This window comes from Balaenoptera ricei, chromosome 1, assembly GCF_028023285.1.
Source record: "Balaenoptera ricei isolate mBalRic1 chromosome 1, mBalRic1.hap2, whole genome shotgun sequence".
Lineage (NCBI taxonomy): Eukaryota > Metazoa > Chordata > Mammalia > Artiodactyla > Balaenopteridae > Balaenoptera > Balaenoptera ricei.
In genome coordinates this window covers 177861330-177875638 of record NC_082639.1, presented here as the reverse complement: position 1 = coordinate 177875638, position 14309 = coordinate 177861330, and the positions used below count along the sequence as shown (strand labels likewise).

Sequence of the window (14309 nt, the reverse complement as noted above, 5' to 3'; positions counted from 1 at the left end):
TTTTTTGTAACCATCGGGCGCCAGGCAGGTATTTGACACCCTATCTTCCCTAAGCCGCCACTCCCACCCCTTCACACCCTCACGCAACATATTTGGTGTCACTGTTTATTAAAGATAACTAATGCCCTAAGTCTTTATTTACTTCTGTTTATTGCTATTTTAGCAAGAGTCACTGGAGAGCAGCTATGCCTCTGGTCCACTCGGGTTCTTTAATCACTGTTAGTAGGTAAAATCATCTGTGACAACTAATCCAAAAAGCAGATTATATTTATTTTGGCTACAGTGGCTTGCGATTCGTTAAAATCAACAAAGCCTTTTCATTAGCCCCCTGCTGATGTCCTGAAAACAGACATTTCAAGGGTCTCAACGCGCTGAGCTACACACATGCAGCCGTGCTAATTCTGACAGATTCTCAGGGCCATTCTTAACACGAAATCTTATTAAACTAACAAACAAGAAACAGAACCCTTCTGCTTTCATACAAAGGCTTAATTAACATGCCTAAACTCCAAAATCACAATCATAGCCGCAAAGCTTCCTGAATGTGGAAGCAGAACAAACACAACAGAGACTGTATCGTTAGTTAAGCAAGACTTACCAAAAATTGGGACCTTTTTTTTTTTTTTTTTTTTTAAATAATGTGGGAAAGGATTAGAAATCAGAACCATGATGTCTATTTCTAAACAGTTCTGCATGGGCATTCTGGCCTTCAAAAGCTGGGATGGTGATTAACTCGACTAGATCTGGCAGCAGATCTACTGAGCAGAGGATCAAGGTCTTATTTCGGGGGCTGCCAGAGGTTAGAAACAGTTGCATGATGTTTAAGGTCAGCATCGCTCCAACAATGTTCTATGTATCTTCCCTCTCCCACCCTCACTCCTGCAAACACATTGCTGCCTTTTCCAGGTGTATTTCTTTTCCTTGCTACCATTTGGCTGTCCATCGCAGAGAAGAGAGTCTCTTTAATGCTGAATTGGATTTTAAGGCTCAGTGTCAGAAGTGGGGGCGTTCCAGGAAAGGTGCTCACGGCAGTGACTCAGCCATCACTGTGCCACCAGGCAGCGGCCATAATTAATGAATGTATCAGAAGGTTTACTCAAGGAGCAAAGAAGGTAGACGATGATTTATGTTTACCTAGGGGGAAGATTATTTAGCTTTGCAAGAGCTTTCAGAATGAGGAAGCCCAGAAATATTTAGATATGGCGTGGTACCTCTCCAATCCTGGAGAGAAACTCAAGGAACAGGCAAGCACATCCAGAAACAAAGGGCGGGGGGGGGGGGGGGCACATGCCAAGGGTGATGTGCTCTCTCCTGCAGTTTTCCCCTCCATGGCTCTGATTGGAAATCTGCTGTGATTTGTTTATTTCCAAGACCGCTACTGCAATGGAATGACTTGTTTGCCCCCTCCAGCATAATCCTGAACATTGTCAAAGATGATTACCAGATGATACTTCATGCAAGTCTCTATCCTAACATGTGGATTTCCACTGGTCGAAAGGGGAAGCCAAAAGCTGCCCTTGAGAGCAATGGCTCGTTTGGTTCTTCAGTTCACAAGGGATGAGTGTGTCAGGCTGCCTCTGGGACAGAAAGGTCCAGTTCATCTCCATGAGGGCCTCTGTCCAGTAGCCCCTTCAGCCAGGACTTCAGCTTCCTCTGGTTCATTCCATGAGCAAAAGCGCTGTCTGTTAGAGCCGATAATAAAATCTAGCCTAGAAGGAAAATCCACATACAAAGCTTCTCTCCAATCAGAGTTCTGTCCACAGGGAAAAGGGAGCCACATCTGATAGACAAGTTATCACTTGGGCCCTCCATAATTAAAATGATTGTTGCCATAGCAATCCAAAGAGTGGTGCGAGAATACAAAAGGTTAGTGGCATGGCTTTTTGGTGGTTGTTGATATTGTTTGCAGCCCCAGTCTGGGTTTATTTATGGCAGGGCAGAAATGTGACTTGGACAAACAGCAGAGCAACATAGGGTAAGGTAAGAACATCTAAAACTCAATTATGGACCCAAGATACTGTTTTCAATTGTTCCTCAGCCCCTGGCCTGCCTTACTCAATAGGTAATAAAAGCGCACTGTCTTCCTTATGTATATTTACATCCAGCAGCTCTCTGCAGCACACCCCAAGGCTTCCTGATTCTCTTCTCTATCATCTCCCACTATCTAGAGGATTATACTCAACAAGGTTTCCAGGTCATCACAACAGGTCACTTTTCTAAGCCACCGTATCAGGGAATGGGAACCACATGCCGTTCTCACGCAGGGAAACAAAGAATCCACTTGGTCTGGTGACTTAAACAGGATGGCGAAACAGCCTTTATTACTGTTGTCATATAAAACATGTTGAGACAAGCAATACAGCGGCAGTCGCCCCGAGGAGTATTTCAACTTTATACCTCCTAAGGTTATTCTCAAATAAAAGAGCACACCCTTCAGTTTTTGTTTTGGGTTGGGTTTTTTTTTTGTTTTGTTTTGTTTTATTTTTAAACAGACTCCCTCTTTTCCTGGTTCCTTCAAAATAAGCCTGCTGTTCAGTGTTCATGATCTCCTTAGGACAAAAAAGTCTGAGCCACGCAAGAGCCAAAGGCCACACAAAGAACTCCCCACTCCCCCAGACAACCCCAAGATCCGGCGCACCTCTGCCAGCCAGAAGCAGGAACGAATGGGCCAGTGTTTCCCAGCCTGGCCAGACCCAAAGAAGCACCTCAGGCGCTTGTTAAAACACAGCATGCCAGCCTCCTGGCCTGGAGGCTCTGCTACAGCAGGTCTGAGCACATTTGGGAAACACCAGTACAGATGAACTCGGCCAGATTCTCTGAGGGACACGTCGCACGTTCATAACTGAGTAGAGAATCCAATCCAGAGGCAAAGAACCCGAGGAGGTAGAGGATTCGTCTCTGGCCTTTTCTGCTACACAACTGGCTACGGCAACACAGCCAACCTCCCTCCCAGGAATACTGAGAATACCCATGGGGGAAAAAATCACTCCATGTAGGTTCTTGTGGCTCTAACATACCTTGAATCCAAATATTGAATGGTTTGGTCATGTTAATGTGGCAGAGGAAGGGAGGGGAGGAAGTTCTGTTGGGCTTTTAATTTGATTTTTCAACTGAATATAATAGGAGAGAAACTAGCCATTTAAAATTCAGGAAAATGAACTGGTTACTTACTGATTGATTGACTTGGCGGGGGTAGTCTGAGTGGGACACTGCGCTGGCAGCAATAGTTTAGAAATCCGGTGGGGGGGGGGGAAGAAAAAAGTATAATGTTTCACTTAATGCTGGGGACAGTAGCTCAATATGTTGAAAGAAGCATATAATATTTCCCCTGGGGGATCTGAAGGTAGCAGGGTAGGTGACAAAAAAGCCTGGAGGACTGAGGTAGAGATGGGAGCTTTCATCTGATCAAATGAGTAGGGGACACAGCACGCTGTCACTAAGCTAGCTCCCCCTGCAAGAAGAATAGCTCAACACAGCCCCCATTACTATATCTCATGGACACTCTGTCTTACCGGAATACAACTGGCTGGGGGGACTAGTGTCTAGAGAGAAATTCTCAAATAAGCTTTTACTAAAAGATGAGATGCTTAGCTGTGGCAACTGCTTCTCTTTAATTCCAAAAGCAATCTGAGCCGTAACCCAATAGTTCTGCCCTCTGATAACTGAGTAAAATCTAATACTGTTCCTGAAATTTTATAGACATTCCTCTCTTTCTAAGGACATGAATAGTGTATATACACTCTTCAAAGGCTCGATTTTTCTCTTTTGTAGCAAAATGGCAAGAGCCTATGGGAGTGCGGCGCCTGGGGCAATGTTCCTTTTCGCTGAGAAGCCACCTGCTAATCACCTGCAAGTAATAACAGACTACAGGGGACGTGGCCCCTCACCCCCATGAAGGGCAAGGGTTAAGTAGAAACAAAGTGAGGGAGGTATTCTTGGCCTGAGGGGGCTCTGCAAAGTGACCAGTGAGATTCTCCCGAAGGATGGATTCAAAGGGCTGAGGAGCAGCTGTTAAAGATCAAAGGCAACTTGAAATGGACCAAGGAGCTGGACTTCTGAAGCAGAAAGAAAAAGATAACACTTCCAGAAAGGTAATACAGTCTCAGGGCCAACAATATCTCAGAGAGTTCCTTGCTCTGCCTCTAGGCTGAGAGGTTGAGCTTGATGGGCATGGCACACAATGGGTTCCTTCTCATCAGGCTGCTTTCAAAAGTATGGCGCCCTCGCACTCCACCGCAAGGCCAGTGCTACACTGGGTACTGGCACCATGAGGTGGCCCTACCAGATAATTAAAGAGAACACTAGCTTCAAACAGGATACGAGAAAAATCTGGCTATTCCCACTGGTGTACAGCTGTCCCTCAGTATCTGCAGGGGATTGGCTCCAGGACCCCTGAGGATACCAAGTCCCTTATATAAAATATACATAAATATATACACACACACACACACACACACACACACACACACACATATATAATGGCATAGTATTTGCATAAAACCTACGTACATCCTTCCGTATACTTTAAATCATCTCTAGATTACTTATAATACCTAATACAATGTAAATGCTATGTAAATAGTTGCAAATACACAGTGAATGCTATTTGAATAGTTGCTGGTGTGCAGCAAATTCAAGTTATGCTTTTTGGAACTTTCTGGAATTTTTTGGAATATTTTTGATCTTCAGTTGGCTGAATCCACGGATGCAAAACCCGTGCATACAGAGGGCCGACTACAGTTTTACCCAAGAGAACTTAGAGCAGACAATTCAAAGGGCATTAAAGGCTTAGAAAACTGTAACTAAGATGTTGTTAAGGGAAAAGAGTTTAATCCAGTTCTGATCTTGAACTGAGAAAGAATTCAGGCATGTGAGGGATTTTGATGGAATGAGTATGAATAATTCTTTTCCAGCTACTGAAAAGTCAAGAAGAAAAGATTTCTGAACTAGTCTGGTTGAAAAGAAGAAAGCCTTGAACATGAGAGATTGGTGCCTAATGGTGGCTGTGGAATCACTATCTTCAGACTGTCATTAACTAGAATATATTCACTGATCTCCTTCCTACATGAAGATTGTAGGATGGCTTTGAAATAAGACTTGATTTGCTCTCCTTCACCATTACATCTTGCCCCTGTGCCCTGTGGAATGCCATTACACTCTGGCCAAATTCCCCTTTATCTTCCATCTTTCTCTCACCTCTTTCCCCCAGTTTCTCCTCTCAAACGAAGCCTCATTTTTTTCTGCCCCTTTGCATTCATCCTGTTCCTCCATCTTGATAACAAGGAAGAGGGAAAAAATGAATCTCTCTCAAATCTACTTCTCAATATTTACTATCATATGAAATTTATGGCATTCATCTTCATCACTCACTTCATATCAAGGCTGCTATGGTCCAACTGAAACATTTCCTCTCCCTCCTGTTCAAATCTCCAAGTTCTTGGGTATTTTTGTTAACTTTGCCATGTACTTGATGATTCTTTAATATCTATCCTCCCTCCCCTGCTTGAAAACACTATCTTCTGCACCACTGACCATCCCCCAGGCTACTAGATTACATGACAGATGATGCATCTTAAGATTTAAAACACTGTCCTCCTGGGACTTCCCTGGCAATCCAGTGGTTAAGACTCTTCACTTCCACTGCAGGGGGCACAGGTTCGATCCCTCGTAGGGAAACTAAGATCCCGCATGCCACGTGGACAAAAAACAAGACAAAACAAAAACCTGTTCTCCTGTGAAAACAACTCAAATGTCCATCAATGAATGAATGGAAAAATAAAATGTGATGCAGACATACAATGCAATATTATTCAGTTTTAAAAGGAGTAGCATTCTGATACCTGATACAACCTGGATGAACTCCGAAAACATTATGCTGAATGAAATAAGTCAGGTGATGCCATACGACCCCACTTACATGAGGTATTTAGAGTAATCAAATTCATAGGGTCAGAAAGTAGAATGGTGAATGCTAGGGGCTGGGGGGAGGTGGGTATGGGGAATTATTGTTTAATGAATACAGAGTTTTACAGTTTGAGATGATGAAAAGTTCTAGGGATGGGTGGTAGTGATGATGGCTACACAACAATGTGAACAGACTTAATGCCACTGAAACGTACACTGAGAAATGGTTAAAATATTAGGAAAAAATTAACCCCCGGTCTCCCAAATCTGCATAGGAATGTTCAAGTCACACTGGAATCAAATCTGATTGTACTTAGTTTCAGAAGACACATGGTGGGCTTGGTCAACGATTAGTGGTGGAAATTTGTCACTTAAAGGTATATTTCTTCCTTCCTTCACTCACTCAAGAGATGTTTACTGGGCAACTACTCTGTGACTGGTACAGTGCTAGAACATGAGACTGAATAGAACTCACAATCTAGAAGACAGTCAAGAAGTAACAATGTGTCCCTCAAATGTTAAGAAATAGGAAAGAAGTGCTTGGAAGGCTTTACTTAGTGTGGGGGGAAAGGAGAAGGCAGGATGCTTTAAGGATGCTTTCAGGCTGAGACCTAGGGTTTGAAGAGGAGTTCGGCAAAGAAGAGAAGACTATTCCAGAGAGAACCGTAGGTGTGAATGAGAAAGGACATAAGGCTTAGGGGACAGAATGGAGATTGGCTTGGCTGGAGTTTAGAGAAAGAACAGAGAGGCAGGTGACGAGGCCTGAAAGGCAGGCAGAGAGTGGACCGTGGGGGGCCTGGGAGATGACATGAAGCGTTTTAGACATTTTTTCCTAAAGGCCAAACGAGAAGATTACACCAGATCTCCCAGCCCCCTTCCTGACTGGGGCTGCTATTCAACCATGAAGGTGTTAAATCTGTGATCTCTGTCCAAGCCTCGCCTGTTACGCCCTCATCCTCCCAATGTCCTCCGAGAAACTGCGTCCCACCCCCCAACACCTCCCCACCCACACATGTCACCCAGACCTCACTCAAATTATTAGGCGCCACGTGGCTTCCTTGGACATCTTTCCTCTCCAAGTCCAGGGTCGACATTCTCACCACTGCCCTCACTCACAACACACTGCCAAGTTTATTATGTAATCTTCCTTTCTGACTCACATCCCCTCTGAAGAACCTCTCTCTGACTCACTTCTCCCTTGGAGCAAGCATCCTTCTTTTTCTCCTGCATCTTTAAAACTCTCTTCTCACCTCTTTCTTTCTGCTTTAGATATTCTCAGGTCTCTTCTGTTAGCATATCACTCTTTGGTCACCAAAGGTGAAGGAAGATGTGAATGTGACTCATTAGCTGTTCACTCTGTCTACCTTCAACTTGGCCGTCCACCAAGAATACGAGGTAATCCATTTGCTCGTCCCCTGTGCATTCCCAGGCTCACTTCCTTTGGAGGTTTATTTAGAATTACTCTCTCCTCAAGCTCCTAACCCCTATCTTCAGAAAATGACTTGACATTCTGACTATTTATTCAGTGGGCACTCTCACCCCTCATCTGTCCTTGCCTTTGTGGTCCATGGGTCGGTTTCTAAAGATGGGCTTGGTTTTCCAGTCTTTTTTTAGGGAGGATGGAACTTCACCATGTTAAAGCCCTGAGAACTGCCAAGAAAGGTAAGACATGGTTCTTGCCCTTCTGGAAATTTTCATCTAGTTAGGAACATGAAGGACTATATCACTATAGTTTGTTGTTTGAGGATGAGTCTTAAATGGTACCAGTACACATTTCAATATCCAGGGTTCTTCTAGCTGAAGAGGTCTGGGAAGGCTGCAGGGAGGAGGTGAAGTTTAGGCTGAGCCTTGAAGAATAAGTGGGATCTCAACAGGCCTGACAAAGAGTGACGGAGGGCAACCCAAATAGAAGGAACTGCAAGTGTGAAGCATGTGGGTGGAGCACACAAGTAGTTACGCTTTTTTTTTTTTTTGAGATATCTTTGATAATAGAACATTATACTAGTTCCAGGTGTACAACATAATGATTTGATATTTGTATATATTGTGAAATGCAGTTATGCTTTTTAAAGTGAAGATCGGAAAAACACAACGGTGTAATAGAACTAGAAGTGTGTATAGGATAATGCTGTGGAGATTTCAACTGCCCAGTTAGTCAGGAAGGACCTCGTTATAGATAATAGGATCGTATTCTAGAGTGGCCCGCAGTGAGGCCTGAAAGTTGAGAGGTTGGAGGCCAAGTTCAGTTAGGAGGTACCTGTCACCAGCTGGCCCCAAAGTAAGGCACAAAGAGATCAAGGAGGACATATACGATGTTTTTAATCTTCAAACAAGGATCCCTCTCTGGCTTTGTCCCATCCCTAATACTTTTGGGGGGAGGGGCTCCTTATCTTTATTGATTTATTATTTAGTTTGTTTAATCCCACTCTTAGAGTTTCCTTTCCTTCAGCTTAAAATTCCTTTTTCTCATAAAAGTAATAACTGTTCTTTGTGGAAATTTTAAAGAATTCAGGAAAACACTTCTCCCCTCATATTGAAAATGCTTTCCCTTGACCCACCCTGAGAAACCACAGGGTCTCTCTTTCCCTGCTCTGTAAAGCCTCCTGACTTTTCAAAGTTTTCGAGTCTCTTTGGCTTGTCATTTCCCTCAGCTGGAAACCCTCCCACCCCTGCTGCCTCAGCCTTAAGGGTTCAGCTTAGATATCAACCCCTCTGGAAGCCCAGCCACACCTCTCCTTCCCCTCTGCCCAATGTCCTAAGAGCCCACCTCTGGGGGCCCCATGACACTTGGGCATCCCCCAGAGCACCAACCGAATGACATGGAAATACCCATTCTCCGCAGCCGTCTTTTCAACTAGTCTATGATTCTAGGGCTCCAGAATCACACTGAAAAATATATAAAAGATTTAGAATAAAATAAATATTGCTTTTCTTTCTTTTGGAGAAGGATCCAATCTAAGCTAGATGAAGCTACAAAAAAAATCAAAATAAACATACTTGACTACTTCTCCTAGTTGAAAGAGCATCAAAAGCAAAATAAAAAGGTAAAATAAAACAGGGAAAGATTTTTGTGACACATTTAAGAGAAAAGGGGTTAATATTCTTAGTGTGCAAGCAGTGACAACAAAGAAGGAAAATGATGACGATTTCAATAGAAATAATTGCCAAGAGAATTGAACATGCAAATTCACTAAAAAAGATACAAATGACCAATAAAAATCATAACAGATGCTTGACTTCATTCATAATTTTTAAAATGCAAGTTGAAATAACTCTAAGACACCACTTTTCCCAATAGTAAATTGGCAAAAAATTTGAAAGCCTGATAGAACCATGGCTAACCAGGAAATGGATAGTCATACAATGCTGGTAGATGTGTACATTTATACAATGTTTATAGCGGTTTATAACATTGTATAAGTTGTATATATATAATTTATGTAACTTTTTAATGATCCACTGACAGTTTCTTATAAAATTGAAAAGGTAGATACCCTTTGGCTCAGCAATCCTAATTTAGATATCTATTCTATAGGAATAAAAACACAAGAATAAAAAAAATTACATAGCATTACTGGAAACAAAAAATGGTAAAAGGGTTAAATGCATATCACTAAAGGAATGGTCATATATGTTATGATATGTCCATCTAAGGGGGTACTAAATACATACTCGTGAAAAGAGTACATATGTTAACAAGTAAACAGAAGACCTATATGTGGCATGGTTGCATTTTTTCGTTGAAAACGAAACTAGTTAGATCAGTATCTCTATAAACATCGGAATTCGTAGAAAAAGCTATTAATAAACTGTTTAGAGTGACTACTGGGTAGGCATGGATTATGCTTCTGTCTTTTTCCCTCCACAAAATACTTTTTAACTTTGCCATATGTCTCTTTATCCTCAGCCCCTAGCAGTCCTCATGGTAGATGCTCAGTAAAGGCTGGTTAAAGAGAATCCTTTCTCGACCATCATGAACTCTTAGAAATCTGCCAGTTTTGTGTATCTGAAAGCCTAGCCTGACCATACGTAACTGTTTGCTGGTTATTTCTGTCTCTGGTCTGATTATCAGTAGTACTCCCCCTTTCACTCACAAAGCGATTCAATTTGCACAATAAATTATATGGTCACCATTATAAAATCTCACTGAAGCCCTTGGCACTGTTAATTCACTACTTCCTCCCCAAATGCTCCTTCCTTATCTTCATGACACTGTCCTTTATGCCTCTCATCCTCCCCCTCCCTTTCTACTTTGTTCATTCTCTCATTCACTGCCTCTTTTTCTTGTTTTTCTTCCTGAAGTTTAGTTTTCCTTAAGGCTCTTCTTTCTATGCTTCATCCCTGTAATGACCAACCTTTTCTCACGACCACACACAAGGGCTGTCTGTCTCTGGCTCGGGTATCACTCCTTTTCCAGGCTGATTTGCTATGGGAGCCTCATGCCTCAGATTCCCTACAGCTCAAATCCTAACTGTCTACAACTAAAAGAGTCCCCGTCTCCCTCCTAAAGGATCCCACTCTTGGTCCAGTTTCTCAGAGATGCTCCAGGTGGCAGAGTTAGGCTGGTAGTCATTTGCTCCATCAAGTAGCAGTACAGCAAAGCAAACTCCAAGATGGGGGTGTCTGCCCTCAAATCAAACCTCCTGTATTTGGCCAAACTTCTGAACATCTCTGTACCTCAATTCCCCCTTCTTTAAAATGGGATAATAGCAACTACTTTATAAGGCTGTTTCCAGGATTTCATGATTTATTATATTTAAAACACTTAAAAAGTGTGGGGCACATAGAAAGCATTATAGAAATGTAAGCTATTATTCTATTTTCCAAATTTGCCAAAGTGAACATATGCTATAATAATAATAAAAAGTATTAAAACTAGTCAATAGCTTCCAATGATTTCTAAATCACCCACAAACCATTTGGCTAATTTAATGCCCTGCTCTCCATGGAGATGAAACCATTCTCCTTATGTAACCCAACCTTCTGACATTTTTTTCCACTCAACACTTCCCAGTTCTTTAGCCCCCATCCCCACCCCCAATGTTTGTCTGGGGAATTTTAAGAACTGGCTCTCAAATGAGAGGAAAAAAGCCCCAATTTTTAGCATTCGTCAATATTCACATCATGGCTGATTCCAAGCCACCAACATGACATCATGCAGTATGGAGTTGGGAAGAAATATGCACCATTAGATAGTATTTTCACCATCCAGATACAATAGGCAGATCTCAAGAGCATAGGGAATAGCAATACGGGGGGGAAAATAATTAGGGAGCGGTAAGTTCTGAGTATTTATTACTTTTATTTTTAAGATAATTGCTTTACTGTAAGTTTATATAATTTAATTTTTCATAATATTTCATGAAAAACTGGCTCACAAAATTCCTAGAAATTTTATGCTCAGGTCTCTTGGGATGAGCAGCCTCTCGCACACCAAAGAGCCCCCTCCCTCAAGCGTCCTCCCTTTGACTCCAGCTTTGCCTCCCTCCTGAACTGGCCCTCCTTGCTTCTTCCACGGACCCCTGGGCTACCCATCCTACAGTGCAGGATGACAGCATCCCTCTGGTCCTTCCCTTGCCCAATGCCGTGAACATTTTTAAGGAACACTGTACATTTAGCACCCCAGTGTGCATACTTTATTATCTTTTTCACTGACTATTTTGAGTACCATCCTTTCTCCCACCTCCAAATTAGATCATATTTGTTTTATACCAGTGATTATCAACCGAGGAAAAGGAGGGGATTGCATATTTGAGAATCATTTGAGAACCTGGGTACCTTTACAAGCCTCTTCTCCCAGCCAGTGGAGGCTGAAATTCCATCTCCAATGTCTTACCTCACTTAGGCTACAGAACTACCATCTTATATTTGCAAATCTTAGCCCAATGAATGTCTGGCACATAGTAAGCACTCAGTAATTATAATACTTGTAAATTGAAGAGATCAGATATTTTAGGAGAAAAACAAATTCTATTAACTAATTTAATAGTTATCTAAAAATTTGGATTCCCTGTCAAGGTAGGTTTTTGGTTTCTTAGAGAAAGAAATAACAATATAGTCCTGGTAGTTATATTAGGGTATAATAGTGAGAAAACAGGTTAAAAATTCAGGATCTTCTTTCTTATAAAGGAAGTGAAATAAATGCCGTCTATCAGAAACCTAAAGCATAAGCACATCGCTACTAACAGGGTAAAGTGGTTGATGCCTTTATTAATGTAAAAATGACCGGAAATTCCTGCTGTCACATTCTTGGAGACCTTGGGGACATGTAAAACACACACACACACACATATGTGCTTGCACGCAGGTGTGAGTATAAATATATGTGGCTTGATCATACACTTACTGCAAAACATTTTTAAACTCCAAGTTTGAGGGCTATGAACTAACTTCATTAGAAATGATAGTATTTAGAGATCTAATTGTTTTACTCCTCCTTACTTTGAAATAGCATCATAATTAACTTGTCTCTCATGAACCTCAACAACAACAAAAGCAAGAGAAAGCTAATGGCCTTCGTGTTCCCATGGAAATTTTAGCTAACACTAAAACAGTCAAAGATAAGCACCAGTGGTAAAGCATAAAAGCTACACTTCAGAACCAGAATTGCTTTATCACACCCTTTCCGAAATCAGAGGAGAGATGTCAGATTATCCTGAGTCCAAATCCATTTGGATTCCCTGGGCACACACCCAGTGGCAGAAGTTTCCCGAGAGGCATTCTCAAGCCATCCTGAAACAGCCACCCTGTAAATAAGTGGATCTTTCTCTTTTAATTGGTACTTAAACATTTGCCCCAAGAAAGAAGAATATTTTTCAGGCAGTCTGTTTAGTAAAGAAAAAAAAAACTAAAAATTTTGGCCACACTTTGCCAGCAGTAAGCTTTCTGCTAATTCTCAGTCATAAATAAATAGCATTGACAAAGACATTAAAGATGGAAAGAATAAAAATAGTCAGGAAGGGCAGCAGAAAAGATTGCCATGATCTTCTGTCTCAGTTTGCAAAAAAGGTATTAAAATCCCAACGATACAAAAATAGACTTGAACAATTATCTTCTTTACAGGGAGGGGGAAACTGCTCCCAGACCTCATAAGATGGGTGTCTTCAAGGTTTCATTGATTAGTTGATAAGTTTGCTGGTGAATGATGAGTCGATTAGTCAGAAGGGTTTGAATTAGTTACTAGAGCTGCGTCTCCCATGAATAAAATGCAGGACTGTCCTCTCTCCCACCCTCTGTGACAGATGATATCTGTTTTCTCCTGTGAGTTTGAATTTAAGAGCCACTGAAGCTCAGCCACAGTATATTCTGGCTCAAATGAGCTGAAAATTGCATTCAATTTGAATTTCAAAAATGGAGGGGAAGAAGGGAAGAAAAAAAAAAACCCCGCTCAGCACCCATCAAGTCTCCACACTTTTCAACTATTTCCTGCTGCTTAGTTGCATTCCGCCAGGCTAGGGACCTGAAACCAGGATGTACTATAGGGGGAAAGAGCATCGCTGGATTCCTGCCCAGTCTGAGTTTAAAAATAAACTTTTAATAGTCAGGATCAAAGCAAACCTCACTTTTACACACATGCATAATGCAGAACGCGACCTGCCGAAAAAGTAGATTTATTTTTTCCAAACTCAAATTGACCTGCTTTTTTTTTCCTCTTTTTTTTTTTCTCTTATGTACTTTGGAGGTGATAAAGGTGAAGGTGTTTTCCCTGGGAAACTCTAGAAAAGCAAATTCTTTTCGAAATTAAAATTAATTCCTCTTCAGCTCACTTAAGACCCTCATTCCTCGTTGCTTGATTTTTCCCCTTCTCCTGCCTCGCATTACAAAGCAGGTGCGCGTTGTTGAAAAATTGAGTGAGTGGACATCGATTTTTTTCAATCAAATCATATTTTAAATGCTCTACGAGAGTTAGTTATTTAAAGGAATCTTGTGATAAATTATTTTATAAAGCCAACCTATTTTTAGAGTGCAAACACTCGCCCCTTCATGCAAAGGCATCCATCGTAAGCATGCATTTGAGGCAATTTCCAGTTTTCTTAAAGCAGGGCACACCTGCAGTTTTGAAAAAGCACAGACTGAAGTATCACCAATAATTAAAACTAAACCAATGTTACACAAAACAACAGGTGACATCCCAGAATCATGTAACTGAATGATGTGGGGCCAGAACTCCATTACATGATCATTGGACCTGAAGGAGCAGAGAAAACACCAGACTCATTTCAACCCACTTGGCACATGGAAAAGTACTCTCCCATTGCCTAAATTATTCCCAGTTTGCAAGCGAAGCAACTTGGGTGTCATGAAAAAGGTAATTCCATTCTGAAATGCTATTTTCCGCATGGAAGCAGGAATCTGCTGAATGCTGTTCAGAAAATCTGACTGACTCCAGAGGGTTCAATACCAGG

At 41.6% G+C, this 14309-nt stretch overlaps 1 protein-coding gene across 17 annotated transcripts in view; it reads right to left on the bottom strand.

Moving 5' to 3' along the window:
- ESRRG (estrogen related receptor gamma) overlaps positions 1-14309 on the bottom strand; it is a 629476-nt gene that overhangs the window by 423642 nt on the left and 191525 nt on the right. The window lies entirely within an intron of this gene.